This window comes from Myotis yumanensis, unplaced genomic scaffold, assembly GCF_028538775.1.
Source record: "Myotis yumanensis isolate MYYU_CA2020_CCGP unplaced genomic scaffold, mMyoYum1.0.hap1 SCAF_24, whole genome shotgun sequence".
Taxonomy (NCBI): Eukaryota; Metazoa; Chordata; class Mammalia; order Chiroptera; family Vespertilionidae; genus Myotis; species Myotis yumanensis.
In genome coordinates, this window is record NW_027223775.1 from 9,136,994 (window position 1) to 9,164,003 (window position 27,010).

A 27,010-nucleotide genomic window follows, 5' to 3' on the forward strand; every position below is an offset into this window, starting at 1 on the left:
GGAAAATGCATTCCCCACCGGGAAGTTGTGTTACTGCACAGGTAGGTGTGTTCCCTACAGGAAGGGGCGTATCCCCTGCAGGAAGAAGGGATCCCCCACAGGAAAGGGCATTTCCCCCCAAGGAAGTTGCGTTTCCCCCACAGGAAGAAGGGTATCCCTCAGGAAAGTGCAATTCCCCCACAGGAAGGTGCCTTTCCCCCAGAGGAAGGTGCTTTTCCCCCACAGGAAGAAAGCTTCCCCCACAGGAAGTTGAGTTTCCCCCAGAGGAAGAAGAATTCTGCACCAGGAAGTTGGCTTTCCCACAGGATGATGGGTCTCCCTACAGGAAGTTGCATTTCCCCAACAGGAAGGTGCATATCCACCACAGGAAGAGGTGTTTCCCCCACAGGAAGATGAGCTTTTCCACAGTAAGTTGCCATTCCCCAACAGGAAGACGGGTTCTCCCACAGGAAGATACATTCCCCTACAGGCAGGTGCCTTTCCCGACAGCAATGTGCCTTTCTCCCACAGGAAAATGCATTTCCCACACGGGAAGTTGTGTTACTGCACAGGAAGTTGGGTTCGCTACAGGAAGGTGTGTATCCACCACGGAAAAAAGGGGTCCCCCACAGGAAAGGGCATTCCCCCTCAAGGAAGTCGCATTTCCCCCATAGGAAGAAGGATTCTCCAACAGGAAGATGCATTGCTCCACAGGAAGATGGGTTTCCCCGAGGAAGGTGTCTTTCCCCGACAGGAAGAAGGGTACACCTCAGGAAAGTGCAATTCCCCCACAGGAAGGTGCCTTTCCCCCCAGAGGAAGTTGCGTTCCTCACAGGAACATACGTTTCCACCACAGGAAGCTGTGTTACTGCACAGGAAGGTGGGTTCCCTACAGGAAGGGGCGTATCCCCCACCGGAAGAAGGGATCCCCCACAGGAAAGGGCATTTCCCCTCAAGGAAGGTGCGTTTCCCCCACAGGAAGAAGGGTATCCCTCAGGAAAGTGCAATTCCCCTACAGGAAGGTGCCTTTCCCCCAGAGGAAGGTGCGTTTCCCCCACAGGAAGAAAGGTTCCCCCACAGGAAGTTGAGTTTCCCCCAGAGGAAGAAGAATTCTCCACCAGGAAGTTGGCTTTCCCACAGGATGATGGGTCGCTCTACAGGAAGTTGCATTTCCCCAACAGGAAGGTGCATATCCACCACAGGAAGGGGTGTTTCCCCCACAGGAAGATGAGCTTTTCCACAGTAAGTTGCCATTCCCCAACAGGAAGAAGGGTTCTCCCACAGGAAGATACATTCCCCTACAGGCAGGTGCCTTTCCCGACATCAATGTGCCTTTCTCCCACAGGAAAATGCGTTTCCCACACGGGAAGTTGTGTTACTGCACAGGAAGTTGGGTTCGCTACAGGAAGGTGTGTATCCACCACAGAAAGAAGGGGTCCCCCACAGGAAAGGGCTTTCCCCCTCAAGGAAGTCGCATTTCCCCCATAGGAAGAAGGATTCTCCAACAGGAAGATGCATTGCTCCACAGGAAGATGGGTTTCCCCGAGGAAGTTGTCTTTCCCCGACAGGAAGAAGGGTACCCCTCAGGAAAGTGCAATTCCCCCACAGGAAGATGCCTTTCCCCCCAGAGCAAGTTGCGTTCCTCTCAGGAACATACGTTTCCACCACAGGAAGCTGTGTTACTGCACAGGAAGGTGGGTTCTCTACAGGAAGGTGCGTAACCCCCACAGGAATAAGGTCTCCCCCACAGGAAAGGGCATTCCTCCTCAAGGACATTGCGTTTCCCCCATAGGAAGAAGGATTCTCCCACAGGAAGATGCATTACACCACAGGGAGATGGGTTTCCCCAAGTAAGTTGGGTTCCCCTACAGGAAGCTGCGTTTCCCCAACAGGAAGAAGGGTACCCCTCAGGAAAGTGCAATTCCCCCACAGGAAGGTTCCTTTCCCCCAGAGGAAGTTGTGTTCCTCACCGGAACATGCGTTTCCACCACAGGAATGTGTGTTACTCTATAGGAAGGTGGGTTCCCTACAGAGAGCTGTGTATCCCTCACAGGAAAGTGCATATTCCACTAGGAAGTTCCGTTTCCCCCACAGGAAAAAGGGCTCCACCAAAGGAATATGGGTTTCCCTACAGGAAGGTGCGTTTCCCCCGAAGGAAAAAGGATTACCCCACAGGAAGATGCGTTCCCCCACAGGAAGGTGCCTTTCCCCCACAGGAAGATGCATTTCCTCACTGGAAGGTGCGTTACCCCCACACTAACATACATTCCTCCACAGGAAGGTCGATGTCCAAAACGGAACGTGCGTTTTCAATATAGGAAGAACGGCTCTCCCACAGGAAGTAGGGTACCCCCAGAGGAAGGTGAATTTCCCCCACAGAAAAGGAGGGTTCCCGCACAGGAAAGTGTATTTCCCCCATTGGAAGTTGCGTTTCCCCCCTAGGAAAAAGGATTCTCCCAATGGAAGATGCATTTCTGCACAGGAAGATGTGTTTCCCCACAGGAAGATGGGTTCCCTACAGAATGTTTCCTTTCCCCCACTGGAAGGTAGCTTTCCCCACAGGAAGGTGCATATCGCCCACAGGAAGTTGTGATTCCCCCACAGGAAAAAGGGTTCTCCCACAGGAAGATGCATTTCCCCACAGGAAGGTGTGTTCCCCCACAAGAAGGTGCGTTTCACCCAGAGGAACCTGTGTTTCACCTACAGGAGTGTGCGTATCTCCAACAGGAAGAAAGGTTCCTCCGCAGGAAAGTGCAATTCCCCTAACGGAAGCTGGGTATCCCTGCCGGAAACTGCATTGCCCCCACAGGAAATTATTTTCCCTCTTAGGAAGTTGCTTTTCCCCTACAGAGTCATAGGATTCCCTACAGGAAGGTGCATTTTGCCCCCAGGAAGAACGTTTCCCCACAGGAAGTAGGGTTCCCCCAGAGGAAGGTGTGTTTCCCCCACAGCAAGAAAGGTTCCCCCACAGGAAGTAGAGTTTCCCTCAGAGGACGAAGGATTCTCTCACAGGAAGTTGGCAGTCCCACAGGAAGATGCGTTTCCCCCACAGGAAGGTGCATATCCACCACAGGAAGTGGTGTTTCCCACACAGGAAGATGAGTTTTTCCACAGAAAGTTCCAATTCCCCAACACGAAGAAGGGTTCTCTCACAGGAAGATGCATTCCCCCCTGGCAGGTGCCTTTGCCCAAGAGTAATGTGCGTTTCTCCCACAGGAAAATGCGATTCCCCCACTGGAAGTTTTGTTACTGCACAGGAAGGTGGGTGCCCTACAGGAAGGTGCGTATCCCCCGCAGGAAGAAGGGATCCCCCACAGGAAAGGGCATTTCCCCTGAAGGACGTTGCTATTCCTCCACAGGAAGAAGGGTATCCCTCAGGAAAGTGCAATTCCCCCACAGGAAGGTGCCTTTCCCCTAGAGGAAGGTGCGTTTCCCCCACAGGAAGAAAGGTTCCCCCACAGGAAGTTGAGTTTACCACAAAGGAAGAAGAATTCTGCACCAGGAAGTTGGCTTTCCCACAGGATGATGGGTCTCCCTACAGGAAGTTGCGTTTCCCCAACAGGAAGGTGCATATCCGCCACAGGAAGAGTTGTTTCCCCCACAGGAAGATGAACTTTTCCACAGTCAGTTGGCATTCCTCAACAGGAAGAAGGGTTCTCCCACAGGAAGATACATTCCCCTACAGGCAGGTGCCTTTCCCGACAGCAATGTGCCTTTCTCCCACAGGAAAATGCGTTTCCCACACGAGAAGTTGTGTTACTGCACAGGAAGTTGGGTTCGCTACAGGAAGGTGTGTGTCCACCACAGAAAGAAGGGATCCCCTCTAGGAAAGGGCATTCCCCCTCAAGGAAGTTGCATTTCCCCCATAGGAAGAAGGATTCTCCAACTGGAAGATGCATTACTCCACAGGAAGATGGGTTTCCCTACAGGAAGACGCGTTTCCCCACCGGAAGGTGCCTTTTCCCCACAGGAAGATGCATTTCCCCACAGGAAGGTGGGATACCCTCACACTAACATACATTCCTCCACAGGAAGCTCGATGTCCCTAACGGAAGGTGCGTTTTGACTATAGGAAGAACGGCTCTCCCACAGGAAGTAGGGTACCCCCAGAGAAAGGTGAGTTTCCCCAACAGGAAGAGGGCTTCCCCCACAGGAAAATGTGTTCCACAAGGAAGGTGCGTATTCCCCACAGAAAGAAGGGTTCCCCCTTAGGAAAGTGTATTTCCCCCATAGGAAATTGCGTTTCCACCCTAGGAAAAAGGATTCTCCCATAAGAAGATGCATTTCTGCACAGGAAGATGTGTTTCCCCACAGGAAGATGGGTTTCCCTACAGAAAGTTGCGTTTCCCCCACAGGAAGGTAGCTTTCCCCACAGGAAGGTGCATATCGCCCACAGGAAGTTGTGATTCCCCCACAGGAAAAAGTGTTCTCCCACAGGAAGATGCATTTCCCCAAAGGAAGGTGCGTTCCCCCACAAGAAGGTACGTTTCACCCAGAGGAACCTGTGTTTCACCTACAGGAAGGTGCGTTTCTCCAACAGGAAGAAAGGTTCCTCCGCAGGAAAGTGCATTTCCCCTACCGGACGCTGGGTATCCCTGCAGGAAACTGCGTTTCCCCCACAGGAAATCATTTTCCCCCTTAGGAAGTTGCTTTTCCCCTACAGAGTCATAGGATTCCCTACAGAAAGGTGCATTTTGCCCCCAGGATGAACATTTCCCCACAGGAAGAAGGGTTCCCCAGAGGAAGGTGTGTTTCACCCACAGCATGAAAGTTTCCCTCACAGGAAGTTGAGTTTCCCCCAGAGGAAGAAGGATTATGCCACAGGAAGTTGGCAGTCCCACAGGAAGATGGGTTTTCCTACAGGAAGTTGCGTTTCCCCCACAGGAAGGTGCATATCCACCACAGGAAGTGGTGTTTCCCCCAGAGGAATATGAGTTTTTCCACAGAAAGTTCCAATTCCCCAACATGAACAAGGGTTCTCTCACAGGAAGATGCATTCCCCCCAGGCAGGTGACTTTCCCTGACAGTAATGTGCGTTTCTCCCACAGGAAAATGCGATTCCCCCGCGGAAGTTGTGTTACTGCACAAGAAGGTGGGTTCCTTACAGGAAGGTGCGTATCCCCCACAGGAAGAAGTGATGCCCACAGGAAAGGGCATTTCCCATCAAGGAAGTTGCATTTCCCCCACGGGAAGTAGGGTATCTCTCAGGAAAGTGGAGTTCCCCAACCGGAAGGTGCCTTTCCCCAAGAGGAAGGTGCGTTTCCCCCACAGGAAGAAAGCTTCCCCCACAGGAAGTTGAGTTTCCCCCAGAGGAAGAAGGATTCTCCACCAGGAAGTTGGCTTTCCCACAGGAAGATGGGTTTCCCTACAGGAAGTTGCGTTTCCCCAACAGGAAGGTGCATATCCACCACAGGAAAAGGTGTTTCCCCACAGGAAGATGAGCTTTTCCACAGTAAGTTGCCATTCCCCAACAGGAAGAAGGGTTCTCCCACAGGAAGATACATTCCCCTACAGGCAGGTGCCTTTCCCGACAGCAATGTGCCTTTCTCCCACAGGTAAATGCTTTTCCCCCACGGGAAGTTGTGTTACTGCACAGGAAGTTGGGTTCGCTACAGGAAGGTGTACATGTACCACAGAAAGAAGGGATCCCCCTCAGGAAAGGGCATTCTCCCTCAAGGACGTTGCATTTACCCCATAGGAAGAAGGATTCTCCAACAGGAAGATGAATTACTCCGCAGGACGATGGGTTTCCCTGAGGAAGTTGGGTTTCCCTACAGGAGGTGCGTTTCCCCCACAGGAAGGTGCCTTTATCCCAGAGGAAGTTCCGTTCCTCACAGGAACATACGTTTCCACCCCAGGAAGCTGTGTTACTGCACAGGAAGGTGGGTTCCCCACAGGAAGGTGCGTATCCCCCACAGGAAAGGGCATTCCCCCTCAAGGATGTGCGTTTCCCCCATAGGAAGAAGGACTCTCCCACAGGAAGATACATTACTCCACAGGGAGATGGGTTTCCCCAAGGAAGTTGGATTCCCCTACAGGAAAGTGCAATTCCCCCACAGGAAGGTGCCTTTCCCCCAGAGGAAGTTGCGTTCCTCACAGGAACATACGTTTCCACCACAGGAATGTGTGTTACTCTACAGGAAGGTGGGTTCCCTACAGAAAGGTGCGTATCCCCCACAGGAAAGTGCATATTCCCCTCAGGAAGTTCCGTTTCCCCCACAGGAAAAAGGGCTCCACTTCAGGAAGATGGGATTCCCTACAGGAAGGTGCGTTTCCCCCAAAGGAAAAAGGATTATCCCACAAGAAGATGCGTTCCCCCACAGTAGGGTGCCTTTCCCCCACAGGAAGATGCATTTCCTCACAGGAAGGTGTGTTACCCCCACACTAACATACATTCCTCCACAGGAAGGTCGATGTCCCTAACGGGATGTGCGTTTTGACTACAGGAAGAACGGCTCTCCCACAGGAAGTAGGGTACCCCCAGAGGAAGGTGAGTTTCCCCCACAGGAAGAGGGGTTCCCCCACAGGAAAGGGCATTTCCCCTCAAGGAAGTTGCGTTTCCCCAACAGGAAGAAGGGTATCCCTCAGGAAAGTGCAATTCCACCACAGGAAGGTGCCTTTCCCCCAGAGGAAGGTGCGTTTCCCCCACAGGAAGAAAGGTTCCCTCACAGAAAGTTGAGTTTCCCCCAGAGGAAGGAGGATTCTCACACAGGAAGTTGGCAGTCCCACAGTTAGATGGGTTTCCTTTTAGGAAGTTGCGTTTCCCCCACAGGAAGGTGCATATCCACCACAGGAAGTGGTGTTTCCCCCACAAGAAGAGTTTTGCCACATAAAGTTCCCAATTCCCAACATGAAAAGGGTTCTCTCACAGGAAGATTCATTACCCCACAGGCAGGTGCCTTTCCCGGACAGTAATGTGCGTTTCTCCTGCAGGAAAATGCATATCCCCCACGGGAAGTTTTGTTACTGCACAGGAAGGTGGGTTCCCTACAGGAAGGTGCGTATCCCCTGCAGGAAGAAGGGATCCCCCACAGGAAAGGGCATTTCCCCTCAAGGAAGTTGCGTTTCCCCGACAGGAAGAAGGGTATCCCTCAGGAAAGTGCTATTCCCCCACAGGAAGGTCCCTTTCCCCCAGAGGAAGGTGTGTTTACCCCACAGGAAGAAATGTTCCCCCACAGGAAGTTGAGTTTCCCCCGGAGGAAGAAGGATTCTCCACCAGGAAGTTGGCAGTCCCACAGCAAGAGGGATCTCCCTACAGCAAGTTGCGTTTCCCCAACAGGAAGGTGCATATTCACCACAGAAAGAGGTGTTTCCCCCACAGGAAGATGAGTTTTTCCAAAGTTGCCATTCCACAACAGGAAGAAGGGTTCTCCCACAGGAAGATACAGTCCCCCACAGGCAGGTGCCTTTCCTGACAGTAATGTGCGTCTCTCACACAGGAAAATGCGTTTCCCCCACGGGAAGTTGTGATACTGCACAGGAAGTTGGGTTCACTACAGGAAGGTGCGTATCCCCAACAGGAAGAATGGATCCCCCACAGGAAAGGGCATTCCCCCTCAAGGAAGTTGCATTTCCCCCACAGAAAGAAGGATTCTCCAACAGGAAGATGCATTACTCCACAGGAAGATGGGTTTCCCCGAGGAAGTTGGGTTTCCCTACAGGAAGCAGCGTTTCCCCCACAGGAAGAAGGGTACCCCTCAGGAAAGTGTAATTCCCCCACAGGAAGGTGCCTTTCCCCCAGAGGAGTTGCGTTCCTCACAGGAATATACGTGCCCACCACTGGAATGTGTGTTACTCTACAGGAAGGTGGGTTCCCTACAGAAAGGTGCGTATCCCCCACAGTTAAGTGCATATTCCCCTCAGGAAGTTCCGTTTCCCCCACTGGAAAAAGGGCTCCACCACATGAAGATGGGATTCCCTACAGGAAGGTGCGTTTCCCCCAAAGGAAAAAGGATTATCCCACAAGAAGATGCGTTCCCCCACAGGAGGGTGCCTTTCCCCCACAGGAAGATGCATTTCCCCACGAGAAGGTGTGTTACCCCCACACTAACATACATTCCTCCACAGAAAGGTCGATGTCCCTAACGGAATGTGCGTTTTGACTACAGGAAGAACTGCTCTCCCACAGGAAGTAGGGTACCCCCAGAGGAAGGTGAGTTTCCCCCACAGGAAGAGGTGTTCCCCCACAGGAAAGGGCATTTCCCCTCAAGGAAGTTGCGTTTCCCCAACAGGAAGAAGGGTATCCCTCAGGAAAGTGCAAGTCCCCCACAGGAAGGTGCCTTTCCCCCAGAGGAAGGTGCGTTTCCCCCACAGGAAGAAAGGTTCCCCCACAGGAAGTTGAGTTTCCCCCAGAGGAAGAAGGATTCTCACACAGGAAGTTGGCAGTCCCACAGGAAGTTGGGTTTCCCTACAGGAAGTTGCGTTTCCCCCACAGGTAGGTGCATATCCACCACAGGAAGTGGTGTTTCCCCCACAAGAAGAGTTTTCCCACATAAAGTTCCCATTCCCCATCATGAAGAAGGGTTCTCTCTTGCCGAAACCCGTTTGGCTCAGTGGATAGAGCGTCGGCCTGCGGACTGAAGGTTTCCGGGTTCGATTCCGGTCAAGGGCATGTACCTGGGTTGCAGGCACATCCCCAGTGGGAGATGTGCAGGAGGCGGCTGATCAATGTTTCTCTCTCATCGATGTTTCTAACTCTCTATCTCTCTCCCTTCCTCTCTGTAAAAAATCAATAAAATATATTAAAAAAAAAAAAAGAAAAAGAAGGGTTCTCTCATAGGAAGATGCATTCCCCCACAGGCAGGTGCCTTTCCCGGACAGTAATGTGCGTTTCTCCTGCAGGAAAATGCATATCCCCCACGGGAAGTTTTGTTACTGCACAGGAAGGTTGGTTCCCTACAGGAAGGTGTGTATCGCCAGCAGGAAGAAGGGATCCCCCACAGGAAAGGGCATTCCCCCTCAAGGAAGTTGCGTTTCCCCCACAGGAAGAAGGGAATCCCTCAGGAAAGTGCTATTCCCCCACAGGAAGAAAGCTTCCCACACAGGAAGTTGAGTTTCCCCCAGAGGAAGAAGGATTCTCCACCAGGAAGTTGGCTTTCCCACAGGATGATGGGTCTCCCTACAGGAAGTTGCGTTTCCCCAACAGGAAGGTGCATATTCACCACAGAAAGAGGTGTTTCCCCCACAGGAAGATGAGTTTTTCCACAGTCAGTTGTCATTCCCCAACAGGAAGAAGGGTTCTCCCACAGGAAGATACAGTCCCCCACAGGCAGGTGCCTTTCCTGACAGTAATGTGCGTTTCTCACACAGGAAAATGCTTTTCCCCCACGGGAGGTTGTGATACTGCACAGGAAGGTGGGTTCGCTACAGGAAGGTGCGTATCCCCAACCGGAAGAAGGGATCCCCCACAGGAAAGGGCATTCCCCCTCAAGGAAGTTGCATTTCCCCATAGGAAGAAGGATTCTCCACAGGAAGATGGGTTTCCCCGAGGAAGTTGGGTTTCCCTACAGGAAACAGCGTTTCCCCCACAGGAAGAAGGGTACCCCTCAGGAAAGTGCAATTCCCCCACAGGAAGGTTCCTTTCCCCCAGAGGAAGTTGCGTTCCTCACAGGAACATACGTTTCCACCACAGGAATGTGTGTTACTCTACAGGAAGGTGGGTTCCCTACAGAAAGGTGCGTATTCCCCACAGGAAAGTGCATATTCCCCTCAGGAAGTTCCGTTTCCCCCACAGGAAAAAGGGCTCCACCACAGGAAGATGGGTTTCCCTACAGGAAGGTGCGTTTCCCCCAAAGGAAAAAGGAGTATCCCACAAGAAGATGCATTCCCCCACAGGAAGGTGCCTTTCCCCCACAGGAAGATGCATTTCCCCACAGGAAGGTGCGTTACCCCCACACTAACATACATTCCTCCACAGGAAGGTCGATGTTCCTAACGGAAGGTGCGTTTTGACTATAGGCAGAACGGCTCTCCCACAGGAAGTAGGGTACCCCCAGAGGAAGGTAAGTTTCCCCCACAGGAAGAGGGGTTCCCCCACAGGAAAGGGCATTTCCCCTCAAGGACGTTGCATTTCCCCCACAGGAAGAAGGGTATCCCTCAGGAAAGTGCAATTCCCCCACAGGAAGGTGCCTTTCCCCCAGAGGAAGAAAGGTTCCCCCACAGGAAGTTGAGTTCCCCCCAGAGGAAGAAGGATTCTTCCACAGGAAGTTGGCAGTCCCACAGGAAGATGGGTTTCCCTACAGGAGGTTGCGTTTCCCCCACAGGAAGGTGCATATCCACCAGAGGAAGTGGTGTTTCCCCCACAAGAAGAGTTTTCCCACATAAAGTTCCCATTCCCCAACAGGAAGAAGGCTTCTCCCACAGGAAGATACAGTCCCCCACAGGCAGGTGCCTTTCCTGACAGTAATGTGCGTTTCTCACACAGGAAAATGCGTTTTCCCCACGGGAAGTTGTGTTACTGCACAGGAAGGTGGGTTTGCTACAGGAAGGTGCATATCCCCAACAGGAAGAAGGGATCCCCCCAGGAAAGGGCATTCCCCCTCAAGGAAGTTGCATTTCCCCCATAGGAAGAAGGATTCTCCAACAGGAAGATGCATTACTCCACAGGAAGATGGGTTTCCCCGAGGAAGTTGAGTTTCCCTACAGGAAGTAGCGTTTCCCCCACAGGAAGACGGGTACCCCTCAGGAAAGTGCAATTCCCCCACAGGAAGGTGCCTTTCCCCCAGAGAAAGTTGCGTTACCCCCACACTAACATACATTCCTCCACAGGAAGGTCGATGTCGCTAACGGAAGGTGCGTTTTTACTATAGGAAGAACGGCTCTCCCACAGGAAGTAGGGTACCCCCAGAGGAAGGTGAGTTTCCCCCACAGGAAGAGGGGTTCCCCACAGGAAAATGTGTTCCACAAGGAGGTGCGTATTCCCCACAGAAAGGAGGGTTCCCCCACAGGAAAGTGTATTTCCCCCATAGGAATTTGTGTTTCCACCCTAGGAGAAAGGATTCTCCCAATGGAAGATGCATTTCTGCACAGGAAGATGGGTTTCCACACAGAAAGATGGGTTTCCCTACAGAATGTTTCGTTTACCTCACAGAAAGGTGGCTTTCCCCACAGGAAGGTGCATATCGCCCACAGGAAGTTGTGATTCCCCCTCAGGAAAAAGGGTTCTCCCACAGGAAGATGCATTACTCCACAGGAAGATGGGTTTCCCCCAAGAAGATGGGTTTCCCTACAGGAAGGTGTGTTTCCCCTACAGAAAGAAGGGTACCCATCAGGAAAGTGCATTTCCCCCACAGGAAGGTGCATATCCCCCACAGGAAGTTGAGTTCCCCCACAGGGAGAAGGGGTTCTCCCACAGGAAGATGTGTTCCCCCACAGGAAGGTGCTGTTTCCCCACAGAAAGGCACGTTTCCCCACAGGATGGTGCATTTACCACTCAGGATGATGTGTTCCCTCATAGGACAGTGTGTTTACCCCATAGGTATGTTCATTTCCCCCACAGGAAGATGCTTTTCCCCCATAGGAAGAAGGGCTGTCCCATTGGAAGATGCATTTCCCCACAGGATGATGGCTTTCCCCCCACAGGAAGATGGCTTTCCCTACAGGAAGTTGCGTTTCCCCCACAGGAAGGTGCATATCCACCACAGGAAGTGGCGTTTCCCCCACAGGTAGAAGAATTTTCCCACTGAAAGTTGTGATTCCCCCGCAGGAAGAAGGGTTCTCCCACAGGAAGGTGCATTCCATCACAGGCAGGTGCCTTTCCCCGACAGTAATGTGCGTTTCTCCCACACGAAAATGCGTTTCCCACACAGGAAGGTGGGTTCCCTACAGGAAGGTTCGTTTCCCCCACAGGAAGAAGGGTACCCCTCAGGAAAGTGCAATTCCCCCTCAGGAAGGTGCCCTTCCCCCAGAGGAATGTGCGTTCCTCACAGGAACATGCGTTTCCTTCACAGGAAGGTGTGTTACTGCACAGGAAGGTGGGTTTCCATACAGAAAGGTGCATATCCCCCACAGGAAGAAGGGTTTCCCCACAGGAAAGTGCATTTTCCCCTCAGGAAGTTCCGTTTCCCCCACAGGAAGAAGGGCTCTACCACAGGAAGATGTGTTTCCCCACAGGAAGGTGCATTTCCCCCACAAGAACATGTGTTCCCTCATAGGAAGGTGCGTTTCCCCTACTGGAAGATGGGTTTCCCTACAGGAAGGTGCATTTTCCGCACAGGAAGAATGGTTCCCCCACAGGAGGTACGTTTACCACAGAGAAAGGTGTGTTTCCCCACAGGAAGATGTGTTCTCTCATAGGAAGGAGCGTTTCCCCTACTGTAAGATGGGTTTCCCTACAGGAAGGTGCATTTTCCTCACAGGAAGAATGGTTCCCCCACAGGAAGTAGGTTTCCCACAGAGAAGGTGTGTTTCCCCCATGGCAAGATCGGTTCTCCAACACGAAGGTGCATTTCCAGGACAGGAAGGGGCATATCCCCCACAGAAAGATGTGTTTCCCCCATAAGAAGAAGGGTTCTCCAACAGGAAGATGCATTCACCCAGGAAGGTGCTTTCTCCTTAACCCCCAAGTTGTGTTCCCTTATAGGAAGGTGCGTTTCTCCAACAGCAAGGTGGGTTTACCCACAGGAAGGTGCGTTTCCCCCACAGGAAGATGTGTTCTCTCATAGGATGGTGCGTTTCCCCCCCAAAAAGAAAGGTTCCCCCACAGGAAGATGCGTTTCCCCAAGGAATGTGCACATCCCCCACAGGACGTTGCGTTTCACCTGTAGGAAGAAGGATTCTCCCACAGGAAGTTGTGTTTCCTCCATAGGAAGGATTCTCCACTGGAAGATGCTTTCCTCCACAGGAAGATGCGTTTCCCCACAGGAAGATGGGTTTCCCTAGAGGAAGGTGTGTTTTCCCCACAGGAAGAACGGTTCCCAAACAGGAAGTAGATTTCCCCTAGAGGAAGGTGCGTTTCCCCCACATGAAGAACGGTTCCCCCATAGGAAAATATGTTCCACACAGGAAGGTGCGTATCCCCCACAAGAAAATGCATTTCCTCCACAGGAAGGTGCGTTTCCCCCACAGGAAGATGTGTTCTCTCATAGGATGGTGTGTTTCCGCCCCCCCCAGAAAGAAGGGTTCCCCCACAGGAAGATGCGTTTCCCCGAGGAATGTGCATACCCCCCATAGGAAGTTGTGTTTCCCCTATAAGAAGAAGGATTCCCCCACAGAGAAGGTCATTTCCCCTACAGGAAGTTGTGTTTCCCCCTTAGGAAGGATTCTCCACTGGAAGATGCATTCCTCCACAGGAAGAGGTGTTTCCCCACAGGAAGATGGGTTTCCCTACAGGAAGGTGCATTCTTCCCACAGGAAGAACGGTTCCCCCACAGGAAGTAGGGTTCTCCCAGAGGAAGGTGTGTTTCCCCCACATGAAGAAAGGTTCCCCCATAGGAAAATGTGTTCCACACAGGAAGGTGCGTATCCCCCACAGGAAGATGGGTTCCCCCACAGGAAGGTGCGTTTTCCCCATAGGAAGAAGGGTTCTCACAAAGGATGATGCATTCACCCACAGGAATGTCCTCCTCACCCTTTCCAAAGGTGTTCTCCCTTAGAGGAAGTTGCATTTCCCCCACAGAAGGAAGGATTCCTACACAGGAAGGTGCATTTCCCCACAGAAATGGTCATTTCCCTACAGGGAGATGATTTCCCCCACATGAAGAAGAATACCTTCACAAGTAGAAGGGTTCTCCTACACAAAGTTGCATTTCCCCACAGCAAGGTGCGTTTCTCACACAGGAACATGCGTTTCCCCCACAGAAAGGTGTTATTGCACAGAAAGGTGGCTTTCCCTACAGCAGGTGCATATCCCCCACAGGAAGAAGGGTTCCCCGACAGGAAAGTGCATTCCCCCGTCAGGAAGTTGCGTTTTCCCCACAGGAAGGATTCTCCCACAGGAAGATGCATTACTCCATAGGAAGATGGCGTTTCCCCCAGGAAGATGGGTTTCCCTACAGGAAAGTGCATATCCCCCACAGGAAGTTGAGTTTCCCCCACAGAGAGAACGGTTCTCCAACAGGAAGATGTGTTCCCCCACAGGAAAGTGCCTTTCCCCAAAGGGAAGGTGTGTTTCCCCACAGGAAGGTGCGTTTCCCGGACAGGAAGTTGCGTTTCCCCCATAGGAAGAATTCCCACACAGGAAAGTGCATTTTCCCCACAGGAAGTTGTGTTTCCCCCATAGGAAGAAGGGTTCTCCACAGGAAGATGGGTTCCCAACAGGAAGATGGGTTTCCCTACAGGAAGGTGTGTTTCCCCCACAGGAAGAACGGTTCCCCCACAGGAAGTACGGTTCCCCCAGAGGGAGGTCCCTTTCCCCCACTGGAAGAACGGCTCCCCCACAGGAAGGTGCATTTCCAGGACAGGAAGGTGCATATCCCCCACAGAAAGAGGCGTTTCCCCTGTAGGAAGATGAGTTCTCTCAAAGGGGTCGCAACTCACAGGTTGAGAACCGCTGCTTTATAGGAAGGTGCATTTAACCACAGGGAGAAGGATTCCTACAGAGGAAGGTTCGTTTCCCCACAGAAATGGGCATTTCCCCTACAGGAAGATGATTTCCCCCACAGGAAGAAGAGTTCCTCCACCAGTAGCAGGGTTCTCCTACACAAAGTTGCATTTCCCCACAGAAAGGTGCGTTTCTCCCACAGGAACGTGCGTTCTCCCACAGGAACATGAGTTTCCCCCACAGGAAGGTGTGTTACTGCCCAGGAAGGTGGGTTTCCGTACAGGAAGGTGCGTATCCCACACAGGAAGAAGCGTTCCCCCACAGGAAAGTGCATTTCCCCATCAAGAAGTTGCGTTTCCCCCATAGAAAGAAGGATTCTCCCACAGGAAGATGCATTCCTCCACAGGAAGATGGGTTTCCCTACAGGAAGGTGCGTTTCCCCCAGCGGAAGAAAGGTTCCCCCATAGAAAAGTGCATTTCCCCCAAAGGAAGTTGCGTTTCCCCAATAAGAAGAAGGGTTCTCCCACAGAAAGATGCATTCCCCCACAGTAAGGTGTGTTTCCCCCACAGGAAATGTGTGTCCTCATAGGGCCGTACATTTCCTCCACAGGAAGATGGGTTTCCTGAGAGGAAGGTGCATTTCCCCCACAGGAAGAACAGTTCCCCCACAGGAAGGTGCGTTTCCCCCACAGGAAGGTGCGTTTCCCCGATTGGAAGAAGGGTTCTCCAAAGAAGTCGAGAATGTGCTTCCCCCGACCCCTTCCCAAGATGTTTTTCCTTATAGGAAGGTGTGTTTCCCCAACAGAAATAGGCATTTCTTCTACAGGAAGTTGTGACTCCCCCACAGGAAGAAGGGTTCTCCCACACACTGTTGCATTTCCAACCCAGGAAGGTGCGTTTCTCCCACAGGAACATGCTTTCCCCCACAGGAACATGCATTCCTCTACAGGAAAGTCGGTGTCCGAAGAGGAAGGTACGTTTCCCTGAGGAAGGTGCACATCCCCCACAGAAAGTTGCGTTTCCTCCATAGGAAGAAGGATTCCCCCACAGGAAAAGTTCATTTTCCCCAGAGGAAGTTGTGTTTCCCCTATAGGAAGAAGGATTCTCCACTGGAAGATGCATTCCTCCAAAGGAAGATGCGTTTCCCCACAGGAAGATGGGTTTCCCTACAGGAAGGTGCATTTCCCCCACAGGAAGGTGGGTTTCCCCACAGGAAGGTGCATATCCCCCACAGGAAATTGCGTTTCCCCAATAGGAAGAAGGGTTCTCCCACAGGAAGATGCATTCACAGCGAGTAAGGTGCTTTTCCCCAAACCCCGAAGATGTGTTCCCTTATAGGAAGGTGCATTTCCTTCACAGAAAGGTGAGTTTCCTCACAGGAAGGTGTGTTTCCCCACAGGAAGGTGCATTTACCCCTCAGGATGATGTGTTCCCTCATAGGATAGTCCGTTTACCCCACAGGTATGTTCATTTCCCCCACAGGAAGGTGTGTTTCTCCTACAGGACGAAGGTTTCCCTCCAGGAAGATGCATTCCCCCACAGGAAGATGGCTTTCCCCCACAGGAAGGTGTGTTCCCCACAGGAAGGTGCTTTTCCCCCACAGGAAGATGTGTTCCCTCATAGGAAGGTGACTTTCCCTCACAGGAAGCTGGGTTTCCCTACAGGAACGTGTGTTTCCCCCACAGGAAGAACTATTTCCTCACAGGAAGAAGGGTTCCCCCCGAGGAAGGTGCGTTTCCCCCATAGGACGAAGGGTTCCCCCACAGGTGATGCATTTCCAGGATAGGAAGGTGCATATCCCCCACAGAAAGATGCGTTTCCCCCATAGGAAGGAGGGTCCTCCCACAGGAAGATTCATTTAACCCCGGGAAGGTGCTTGCCCTTCTAACCCCCAAGTTGTGTTCCCTTTTAGGAACGTGCATTTCTTTCACAGCAAGGTGGGTTTCCCCACAGGAAGATGGGTTTCCCCACAGGAAGGTGTGTTTCCCCCACAGGAAGAAGGGGTTCCCACACAGGAAGAAGTGTTTCCCCGACAGGAAGATGGGTTTCCCCACAGGAAGGTGTGTTTCCCCCACAGGAAGAAGGTTTCCCCTACAGGAAGAAGGGGTTCCCGCACAGGAAGAAGTGTTTTCCCACAGGAAGGTGGGTTTCCCCTACAGGAATGTGGGTTTCCCCCACAGGAATGTGCGTTTCCCCTACAGGAAGATGTGCTCTCTCATAAATGGTGCGTTTCCCCCACAGGAAGGTGCGTTCCCCACAGGAAGGTGCGTTCCCCACAGGAAGGTGCATTTCCCCCACAGGAAGAAGTGTTCCCCCATAGGAAGAAGGGTTCTCCCACATGAAAATGAATTCTACCCACAGGAAGGTGCCTTTCCCCCACAGAAAGGTACCTTTCCCCCATAGGAAGGTGCATTTTCCCCACAAAAGGTGCCATTTCTCCACAAGACGGTGTGTTTTCCCCAAATGAAAAAGTGTATCCCTATGGGATGAAGGATTCCTGCACAGCAAGATGGGTTTTCCCCACAGGAAGGTGCATGTCCCCCACAGGAAGGTGTGTTCCCCACAGGAAGATGCGTTTCCCCCACAGGAATGTGTGTTTCCACAGGAAGATGCTCAACCACTATACCACACCAGCCGGGCAAAAACAGTGTCTGTTGGTAAGCAAAGTATAAAATGGGAGAGGAGGCAAGTGCACACACCCTCCTGCCATTCACACACATCACGTCTCCTTAACCAGGGTCCACAACTCTCAACAGCCAGGGCCCCTTTAAGGAGATGGGAGGAGAGGGGCGGACAGGCGCCCCTAAGTGCAATCTTCGCCCCCACTCGGCCTCTGGCCTCCCTGTCTCTGCCCCCGCTTCTTGTTTCACACGCAGCCCTAACCTGCAGACTCAGAGCAAGGCTCGCGGCCGGAGAACGGGGTATGTACCAGCCAGCAGCGCCAGTTTAGAGGAAACTCCGGCATCACAGTCCTTTCCTGTCTGCTCTTTGTTAACCATCACCCCAGCATATTTTCCTACGGATTTCCAGGTAGAGAGGAAGAGGGAGAGAGAGAAACCCCGATGTGAGAGGCACACGGATCGGCTGCCTCCTGCACGCCCCCTCCTGGGGGTCGAGCCCACAACCTTGCCTGTGCCCTGACCGGGAATCGAACCCTGACCTCCTGGTTCCTAGGTCAACGCTTTGCAGAAGGGGCGGGGCTTTGCAAGGACTTCGTGGAGGGGCGTGGCTTTGCGGAAGGGGCGGGGCTTTGCATCCCCTGGGGGCTCTGTGAGAGGCCTGATGGTCCGCTTGCTCTCCGCACTCCCCCACCCTTTAAATTGCATGAACCCATCCTGGCCGGCGTGGCTCAGTGGTTAGAGCGTCGGCCTGCGGACTGAAGGGTCCCGGGTTTGACTCCGGTCAGTGGCACATGTCCGGGTTGCGGGCTCGATCCCCAGTGGATGTTGAGGTGCATTTCCTTTCTGAAGTCAATGAAAATTTATCCCTCGCATTTCCTTTCTGAAGTCAATGAAAATTTATTTAAAAAATAATTAAAAAAAAAAAAAACAGAAAGAAAAAGCACATGTGGGCGAACGCAGCTGAAAATCATGGGCATCTTGCCCAGGGCGCCTGGTCTTCCCCGTTGCATGCACCCCTGTCTCCGCAGGGAAGGGAGGAAACGGAGATTCCCGTCCCTGGGAGCGGAGCCTGGGGTGGGCCGTGTCCCCGCTGGACCCTGGAGCCAGCAATGGGCCGGCCAGTCCTCCAGGAGGCAACGTGCAGCCCCGGCCGGGGTTGCTCAGTGGATAGAGCGTCGGCCTGAGGACTGAAGGGTCCCGGGTTCGATTCCAGTCCAGGGCAGGTACCCGGGTTGCGGGCTCGATCCCCCGTAGGGGGCGTGCAGGAGGCAGCCGGTCCATGATTCTCTCTCATCATTGACGTTCCTCTATCTCTCCCTCTCCTTTCCTCTCCAAAATCAATAAAAATATGTGTAATAAAATAAAATAAAAACGAATGGGAAAATATCCCCGGGTGAGGAAGAACCAAAAAAAATAAGAAGGCAAAGTCAAAATCCTCATGGGAGCCCTGCGTCTGCCACCCCAAGTTCCTCACCCCCCCCCCCCCCCCAAACAATGCTGCAAACTTCCGATCTGTTACGCTTCTGGCATCATGTCGCCGTGGAGATGGATGCTGGTCCAACAAGACGCTGGGACTCCCTGCTGAAAAGGGGGTTCATCAGACACCCCCCCTTCTCTGCGGTTTCCCGGCCCAGGCTTGGCACACGGGGTAAGTCACCCCATTCCCCAATATTCGGGGGGAACAAACAACGACCCGCCTGGGACTGTGACGGGAGGCCCCCCGTCTTCGCCGCGAGGAATTCTACACGGACCGTGACCCGCGGTCCCCGGGCCCGGCCTTGCCCGGAGCTCACGCTGGGGCCGGTTTCCGTCCTCCTCCCTGGGTCACCGTCCTAGGAAATCGCAGGCACATCCGTCCCCTTAAACCTGCGGCTGTGCCCACAGGACACACAGGAGGCTCAGAAACATGCGGTTTTGTTTTTCATGTTCATCAACGGCGCGGCTCCGGGGTTGAGCATCTACCTACGAACTAGCAGGTCAGGGTTCGATTCCCGCTCAGGGCACCGGCCCGGGTTGCTGGCTCCGTCCCCAGTGGGGGGCGTGCAGGAGGGAGCCGGCCCAGGGACCCCACTGGTGCACGATGGAGCGGAGGGACTCAGGAGGTCGGCCAGCCGGGGAGGGACTGTGGGAGGGCTCCCGGGCGTGTCTGTCCATTGGCCGGACCCCAGCAGCAAGCTAACCTACCAGTCGACTCCCTGCCCCCTGGTGGTCAGTGCACGTCATAGCGACTGGCTGACCAGTCGACTGTCTGCCCCCTGGTGGTCAGTGCACGTCATAGCGACTGGTTGACCGGTCGACTGTCTGCCCCCTGGTGGTCAGTGCACGTCCTAGCGACTGGTCGACCGGTGGACTGTCTGCCCCCTGGTGGTCAGTGCACGTCATAGCGACTGGCTGACCAGTCGACTGTCTGCCCCTTGGTGGTCAGTGCACATCATAGCGACTGGTCGACCAGTCAACTGCCCCCTGGTGGTCAGTGCACGTCATAGCGACTGGCTGACCAGTCGACTGCCCCCTGGTGGTCAGTGCACGTCATAGCAACTAGCTGACAAGTCGACTGTCTGCCCCTTGGTGGTCAGTGCACATCACAGCAACTGGCTGACCAGTCGACTGCCCCCTGGTGGTCAGTGCACATCATAGCGACTGGTCGACCAGTCAACTGCCCCCTGGTGGTCAGTGCACGTCATACCAACTAGCTGACAAGTCGACTGTCTGCCCCCTGGTGGTCAGTGCACATCATAGCGACTGGTTGACCGGTCGACTGTCTGCCCCCTGGTGGTCAGTGCACATCATAGCGACTGGTCGACCGGTCGACTGTCTGCCCCCTGGTGGTCAGTGCACGTCATAGCGACTGGTCGACCGGTGGACTGTCTGCCCCCTGGTGGTCAGTGCACGTCCTAGCGACTGGTCGACCGGTGGACTGTCTGCCCCCTGGTGGTCAGTGCACGTCATAGCGACTGGTTGACCGGTCGACTGTCTGCCCCCTGGTGGTCAGTGCACATCATAGCGACTGGTCGACCGGTCGACTGCCCCCTGGTGGTCAGTGCACGTCATAGCGACTGGCTGACCAGTCGACTGCCCCCTGGTGGTCAGTGCACGTCACAGCGAGCGGTTGAGCAGCCTTAGCATATCATTAGCATATTACGCTTTGATTGGTTGAACGGCCGACCAGACGACTGGATGATCGGACGACCAGACATTTAGCATATTGGGCTTTTGTTATGTGGGATATATTTATTGATTTCACAGAGAGGAAGGAAGAGGGAGAGAGAGAGTAACATCAATGATGAGAACCATGGACCGGCTGCCTCCTGCACGCCCCCTACTGGGGATGGAGCCCACAACCTGGGCCTGTGCCCCGACCGGGAGTCCGACCGGGAGTCCGACCGGGAGTCCGACCATGACCTCCTGGTTCACAGGTCGATGCCAACCCCGAGCCCCGCCGGCCGGGCAGCGTCTCCAGTCTCCCCGAAGCTTCGGACTCCCAGGTGCCAGCGCTCAGCTCCCTCCACCCCCCAAGCCAACGCCGCGTCCACTCGCCCCGCCCGTGCGGCACCACTGACCTTCCCACCCGGAAACACAAAGAGGCGGACGGCACACGCGCTGCCCACCAGGCAACCCCTTCACCCCGTCACTCACCAGAGCCGAAGGCGGGCGGGTCCCGGCCCTGTCCCCGTCCCGGGCGTGTCTGCCGGCCGCGGGCTCCCGTCCGTCACCTGTTAACGAGAAACGCCCAGAGTGAGAACTCGGGCCCCACCGCATCCCCCCGTTTATTTTATTTTACTCCTCGTTGTTGGTTGGTCGGTTGGTTAACCCGCCCCCGGCCGTATCTCCCCGTTGACTTTTAAGGAAAGAGGCCGAGAGACGGACAGACAGACAGGGCGTCCGGGCCCCCGCGGGGTCCCCGGACTGTGGTCCCATCGGATCACCAGGAACCACCTCCCTGCTCAGAGCCCAGAACACAGCGGGCACCTGACGGGTGAGCATTTAGAACGAACCCGCAGCCCTGGCCGGTGTGGCTCAGTGGATAGAGCGCCGGCCTGCGGACCACAGGGTCCCGGGTTCGAATCCCAACCAACAGCCCGTGCCCGAGTAGGGGGCGTGCAGGAGGCAGCTGACCAATGATGTAATTGAGGGTGAAAGCGTGAGCTACTTAAATCAATGTATTACGGGGCAGTGTCACAACTCGAAATTGACTTGAGAATCATGGACCGGCCGCCTCCTGCACGCCCCCTACTGGGGATCGAGCCCACAACCCGGGCACGTGCCCTTGACTGGGAATCGAACCCGGGACCCTTCAGTCCTCAGGCCGACGCTCTACCCACTGAGCCACCCCGGCCAGGGCCAGGCACGAGGGATTTTAAATGAAGGCGCTCACTCTGAACAGCGAAAGCATCGCTGCACAACCGAAGCCGGGAAGAGGCCCCCAGAATGGCCCTTCGCACGCAAATCCCACCCGAACAGTAGACGTCACCGCGTCGAGTCGTATTTGCCCGTCGCGTGAAGTGTAGCCGGTGCGCGAGGAAAACTGAAACACGTAAGACGTTCCCTGCGAAGGCCCCCCCGGAATCCGGAAGACGGGGCTCCCACCGCCAGCCGCAGGCCGGGGGCAAGCAGGTGTCCAGCCCCATGGGAGCGAACCAGGAAGCCCAGTTTTAAATCCGCCGTCGCCGCAGGTGACAAAGGCCGCGAGGGTGGCGGGGAAGGAGTTTCTAAACGGGCAGCGAAAGGAGACGGAATTCATGGACGTGGGTCTCAGCTCATCTGAGCCAACAGGCTCTTTGTAAAGATCCTATACGATAAAAACCTAATATGCAAATCAACTGAACGGCGAAACGACCGGTGCAATGACGCTCACTGACCACCGGGGGCAGACGCTCAGCGCAGGAGCTGCCCCCATCCTGCAGGCCGCCCACACCCCCTATTGCCCCCCACAGATCGGCCCCGATCTCCAGCCCCACCCGTGCATGAATTTCGTGCACTGGGCTTCCATCTATATATATATATATTTTATTGATTTCAGGAAGGGAGAGAGAGAGGAACATCCATGATGAGAGAGAATCATGGACCGGCTGCCTCCTGCACGCCCCCCACTGGCGATCGAGCCCGTGACCGGGGCATGTGCCTTTGACTGGAGTCGGAATCGAACCCGGGACCCTTCAGCCCGCAGGTCGATGCTCTATCCACGGAGCCAAAATGGCGAGGGCGTGAGGAAACTCTGCTACTTCGGACTGAGCCACGGTTATAAAAAAATCACAATTCTGTGGGGCTGGATTTTCCTGTTTTTTTCCAAAGAGCAGGGCAGATCTGGCCGCTGTTGGCACTGGTGGGACCGGTGTCGAGGACAGAATGAACCTCCGCGTTTCTCACTGAAAAAGGAGGAGGCCGCAGACGGGACCGAGGGGCCGGACCCTGGCCTCCTGCCCCGTGGGGGCAGCCCCCTCGCCCAGGGTTTGGAGTTAACCCCAGCCGCGGCCCCGGCCAGTTAGGCTCAGTGGGCAGAGCGCCGGCCTGCGGACTGAAGGGGCCCGGGTTGGATTCCAGTCAAGGGCAGCTGCAGGTTCGATCCCTGGCCCTGCTCGGGCGCGTGCAGCAGATGGCCATATGATGTGTCTCTGTCCTGCAACAGTGGACGCCCAACACACAGCTAACGAGTGGACACACAGCTCACCAGCGGGCACACAGCTCACCAGCGGGCACACAGCTCACCAGCGGGCACACAGCTCACCAGCGGGCACAGCTCACCAGCGGGCACACAGCTCACCAGCGGGCACACACAGCTCACCAGCGGGCACACAGCTCACCAGGGAACACACAGCTCACCAGCGGGCACACAGCTCACCAGCGGGCACAGCTCACCAGCGGGCACACAGCTCACCAGCGGGCCCCCAGCTCACCAGTGGGCACACAGCTCACCAGTGGGCACAGCTCACCAGGACCTGCCTCGCGGGGCGGCCTGCACGCACACCCCACTCACGGTCACACGCGGGGAGAGGCGTGGGGAGAGGACACTCAGAGAAGCCAGACCGGAAACGGGGGACAGACGCAGCAGGAACCGCCGCCGCCCTGAGGTCCCCGTGGGACACGCCCCGGGCCACGGCCGGCCCCTGGCTGGCTCCTCAATGAGCTAATTTTAGGTCCTGCCGGGCGACCGGCCCAGCGGGCTCCCGCCCCCTCCCTGTGCTGGCAGCTCTGCAACTGGGTCAGCAGGGAAAGTGACCCGGGCGGTCGGCTCGGTGCCGCCCGAAGTCCGGCTCGCCCCGGCCGGTGTGGCTCAGTGGTTAGAGCGCCGGCCTGCGGACGGAAGGGTCCCGGGTTCGACTCGGGTCCAGGGCACGGGCCTCGGTGGCAGGCTCCTCCCCGGCCTGGGCCGTGGTCGGGGCGCGTGCAGGAGGCAGCCCATCGGTGTGTTTCTCTCCGAGAGAAAAGTCTAGCTCATTCTGGTCCCTTCTCCTCCAACCCTCCCCCCTCGCTCTTCCCCAACCAGAGGAGGCAGCGCCTGCAGGTTTGTTTTTAGGTTGTTGTTGATCTTAATACTCATCTAAGGATCTTTTCCCAACGACTTTTAAAATTACTTTTATTTATTTAAAAAAGTCTTTTATCGCCCTGGCCGGCTTGGCTCAGTGGCTAGAGCGTCGGCCTATGGACCGAAGGGTCCCGGGTTCGATTCCCGGTCAAAGGCACATGCCCGGGTTGTGGGCTCGACCCCCAGTGGGGGGCGTGCAGGAGACGGCCGACCCGTGATTCTCTCTCATCCCTGATGTTTCTCTCTCTCTCTCCCTTTCCCTTCCTTTTCGAAATCAATCAATCAATCAATAATCAATCAATCACGGTCCGAGAGGCCGCGCGTCCCCTGCCTCCCCACTGTGTGTGTCAGAGCAGAATGTGTTTAAAGGAGAAACCCTGACCCTGCAGCTGCCTCCAAAGACCAATGGGGTCGGAGATGTCCCCTCCCTGCAGACGGGGCTCCCACCCACAGAGGAGGCAGGTTCCCGGGGGGCGGGCGGGGTCTTCCCACCCCTCCCGGCCTCCCCCCCCCCAGTACGGGGTGTAGCCGCTCTCTGCACCCAGCCTGCTGCCTCCAGCCTCCCTGCGACCACGTGCAGCTGTGCACGGCTGGCAGCAAAGAGCCGCGCAGACAACTTCCGTTCTTTTCCGTTCTTTTTTCTCTTTTCTTTCTTTTTTCCAGGAACCGAGCCCCGACGTGCGCTTTCACCCGTGCTCACAGCCGACTCCTCCATCAGCTCAGGGCAGCGTTCCCCGTGTGAGGACAGAGTCAGCGACCACCTGTCTGTACGTCAGAAGCTCTAAAGGAAACCACCGAGGCCCTGGCCGGGGTGGCCCAGTGGGCAGCGCGTCGGCCTGCGGACCGCAGGGTCCCGGGTTCGATTCTGGCCGAGGGCACGCACCTCGGTTGCAGGCTCCATGCCCAGTGGGGGGCGTGCAGGAGGCAGCCGGTCCGGGCTTCTGTGTCATCATGGATGTTTCTCTCCCCCTCTGTCTCTGAAATCAATTAAAACATATTTTAAAAAATAATAAAAAATAAAAGAAACCACTTTTTCACCAGTGCTAATTCCTTTTTCTTTTATTTTTTTAAATATATTTTTATTGATTTCAGAGAGGAAGGGAGAGGGAGAGAGAGATAGAAACATCCATGATGAGAGGGAACCATGGACCGGCTGCCTCCTGCACGCCCCCTACTGGGGATGGAGCCCACAACCCGGGCATATGCCCTTGACCGGGAATCGAACCCTGACCTCCTGGTTCCTAGGTCGACGCTCAACCACTGAGCCACCCCAGCCGGGCGCCTGCAACTGCTTTCAGAATATTCAGCTGTGCCCCCGTCATCGGCACCATCGGCCTTTGAATAACCCCGTCACACCCCCCAGGAAGGCCTGTACCCGACCCGTCACTGCCTGCAGGTGCCCCCACCAGGGCCGGGGATGGAGCCTGCAACCCCGGTGCGTGCCCTGGACGGGAACCGAACCCAGAGCCCTGCAGTCCGCAGGCCGGCGCTCTACCCACTGAGCCACACCACCCCCGGCCAAACCGTCTCTGTTTCACCCCCAGGCCTCTGCGGGTGACTGACAGGTGCTGGGCACCAGGAGCACTGGCATGACCTCCCGGTCTTACCACATCTCTCACCATCCTGGCAGACAGCGGGCACCGCCATGCCACCTGCCATCTCCGTGGGACGGGAGGCTCGGGGCGGCTACAGGCTGAGCTCACACCCTCCCGGCCGGTGTGGCTCAGTGGTTGAGCAGCGACCTACGAACCAGGTCAGGGTACGATGCCCGGTCCAGGGCACACGCCCGGGTCGCAGGCTCCATCCCTCGTAGGGGGCGTGCAGGAGGCGGCCGGTCCAGGATTCGCTCTCATCACTGATATTTCTCTCTCTCTCTGAAATCGATAAAAATATATTAAAAAAAGAAAAGGAAGGTGCTCGGGCAGCGTGATGAGCCAGCCCTGGAGCATGCGTGGCATCGGCTAGAAGGTTACTGCTCCAGGCCCCGGCGGCGACTCGCACAGAGAATTCCCCGTCAGGTGATGGAAGGTCCGAGACGGCCTGCGCCCCGGGGGCACCCCGACCCCCGAGGTTGTCAGCCCACCGATTCCAGGAGGGCTGCGGGCAGCCCGGGAATCCGACCACAATCACGTGGTCAACTTCTTTAAAATAGACCTTTATTGATCTTTTTTAAAAATATGTATATATTTTATCGATTTTTTACAGAGAGGAAGGGAGAGGGATAGAGAGTTAGAAACATCGATCAGCTGCCTCCTGCACACCTCCCACTGGGGATGTGCCCGCCACCAAGGCACGTGCCCTTGGCCGGAATCGAACCCGGGACCCTTCAGTCCGCAGGCTGACGCTCTATCCACTGAGCCACACGGGTCAGGGCCCTTTATTGATCTTTGGCGAGAGAGAGGCCGGGAGAGGGGGAGAGACACAGAAACATCGAAGAGAGAGGAAGTCGCTGATCGGCTGCCTCCTGCACGGCCCCCACCAGGGACCGAGCCTGCAACCTGGGCACGTGCCCCGACTGGGAATCGAACCGGTGACCTCCTGGTTCCTGGGTCGACGGGCAAGCGCTGAGCCACGCCGGCCGGGCTCCACGGGCCTATTTTTACTTAATCCAACCAAAGGATTGTACGCATGCATATAAGCATAACCAATGGCTACAGACACGGGGGGCGGGGTGGGAATGGGTGGAAGGATGGGGGGACAATAGGGGAATCAGGACACATTTGTAATAGCTTAATCAATAAAGGAAAAAAATCAAAAAAAAATAAAAGTTGAGCCGAACGCATTCCCAAGAGCATTCGGGGTGCGGACACAGCCCCAGGGCGGCCTGGAGGCGAATGACCCCTGGGATTCTCTCTCCCTCGATCTCGCTGCCTGAGTCACGGGTCACACTGTCCCCGTCTGTCCTCCCTGGCCCGTCTCACCCAGCGGCCGGCCCTGCCAGTGGCCTCGTCAGTCCACGCTTTCCTTGCCCTCACACACGCACACACCCTCCCCCAGCCCCCGCCCCCTTCTCCTCGCGGGTGAGACGGTAACGGGAAGCCTGTGGGGCAGGAGCCACTCGAACGACCCTCGGCCCTCGGATACGGCCAGCGAACAGGACGAGAAAGGCCGTTCCTCCCCGAGGGGACTCCGGCTCCAACCCTGGGGCACCGGGGACATTCCAGGTGCCCGCACGAGGGACCCTGGCTTTCTCACTGCTCAGTGTCTACGTTTTTTAAAGAACATTTTTTTATTGATTTCAGAGAGGGAGGGAGGGAGGGAGAAACATCCAGCGCATGTCCCTAATCCCACTTCCAGGAATACATCCCAAGAAGTCAGAAACGCACTCTCTCTGCAAAGGGAAGTCTGCCCACGGCAGCTGTCGCTCAGCGGTTGAGAACATCGACCCGCGCACCAAAGGGCCCCGGG

The 27,010-nt window shown here is 55.3% G+C and overlaps 1 protein-coding gene across 2 annotated transcripts in view; it reads right to left on the minus strand.

The window, feature by feature from the left end:
* The window catches only part of TBL1X (transducin beta like 1 X-linked), a 94,062-nt gene that overhangs the window by 52,384 nt on the left and 14,668 nt on the right, over positions 1-27,010 (minus strand). For both annotated transcript variants that reach the window (XM_070402683.1, XM_070402682.1), the window contains exon 2: positions 20,716-20,792. The gene's annotated coding sequence lies outside the window, so the exon portion shown is untranslated. The remainder of the gene's footprint in view (positions 1-20,715; positions 20,793-27,010) is intronic.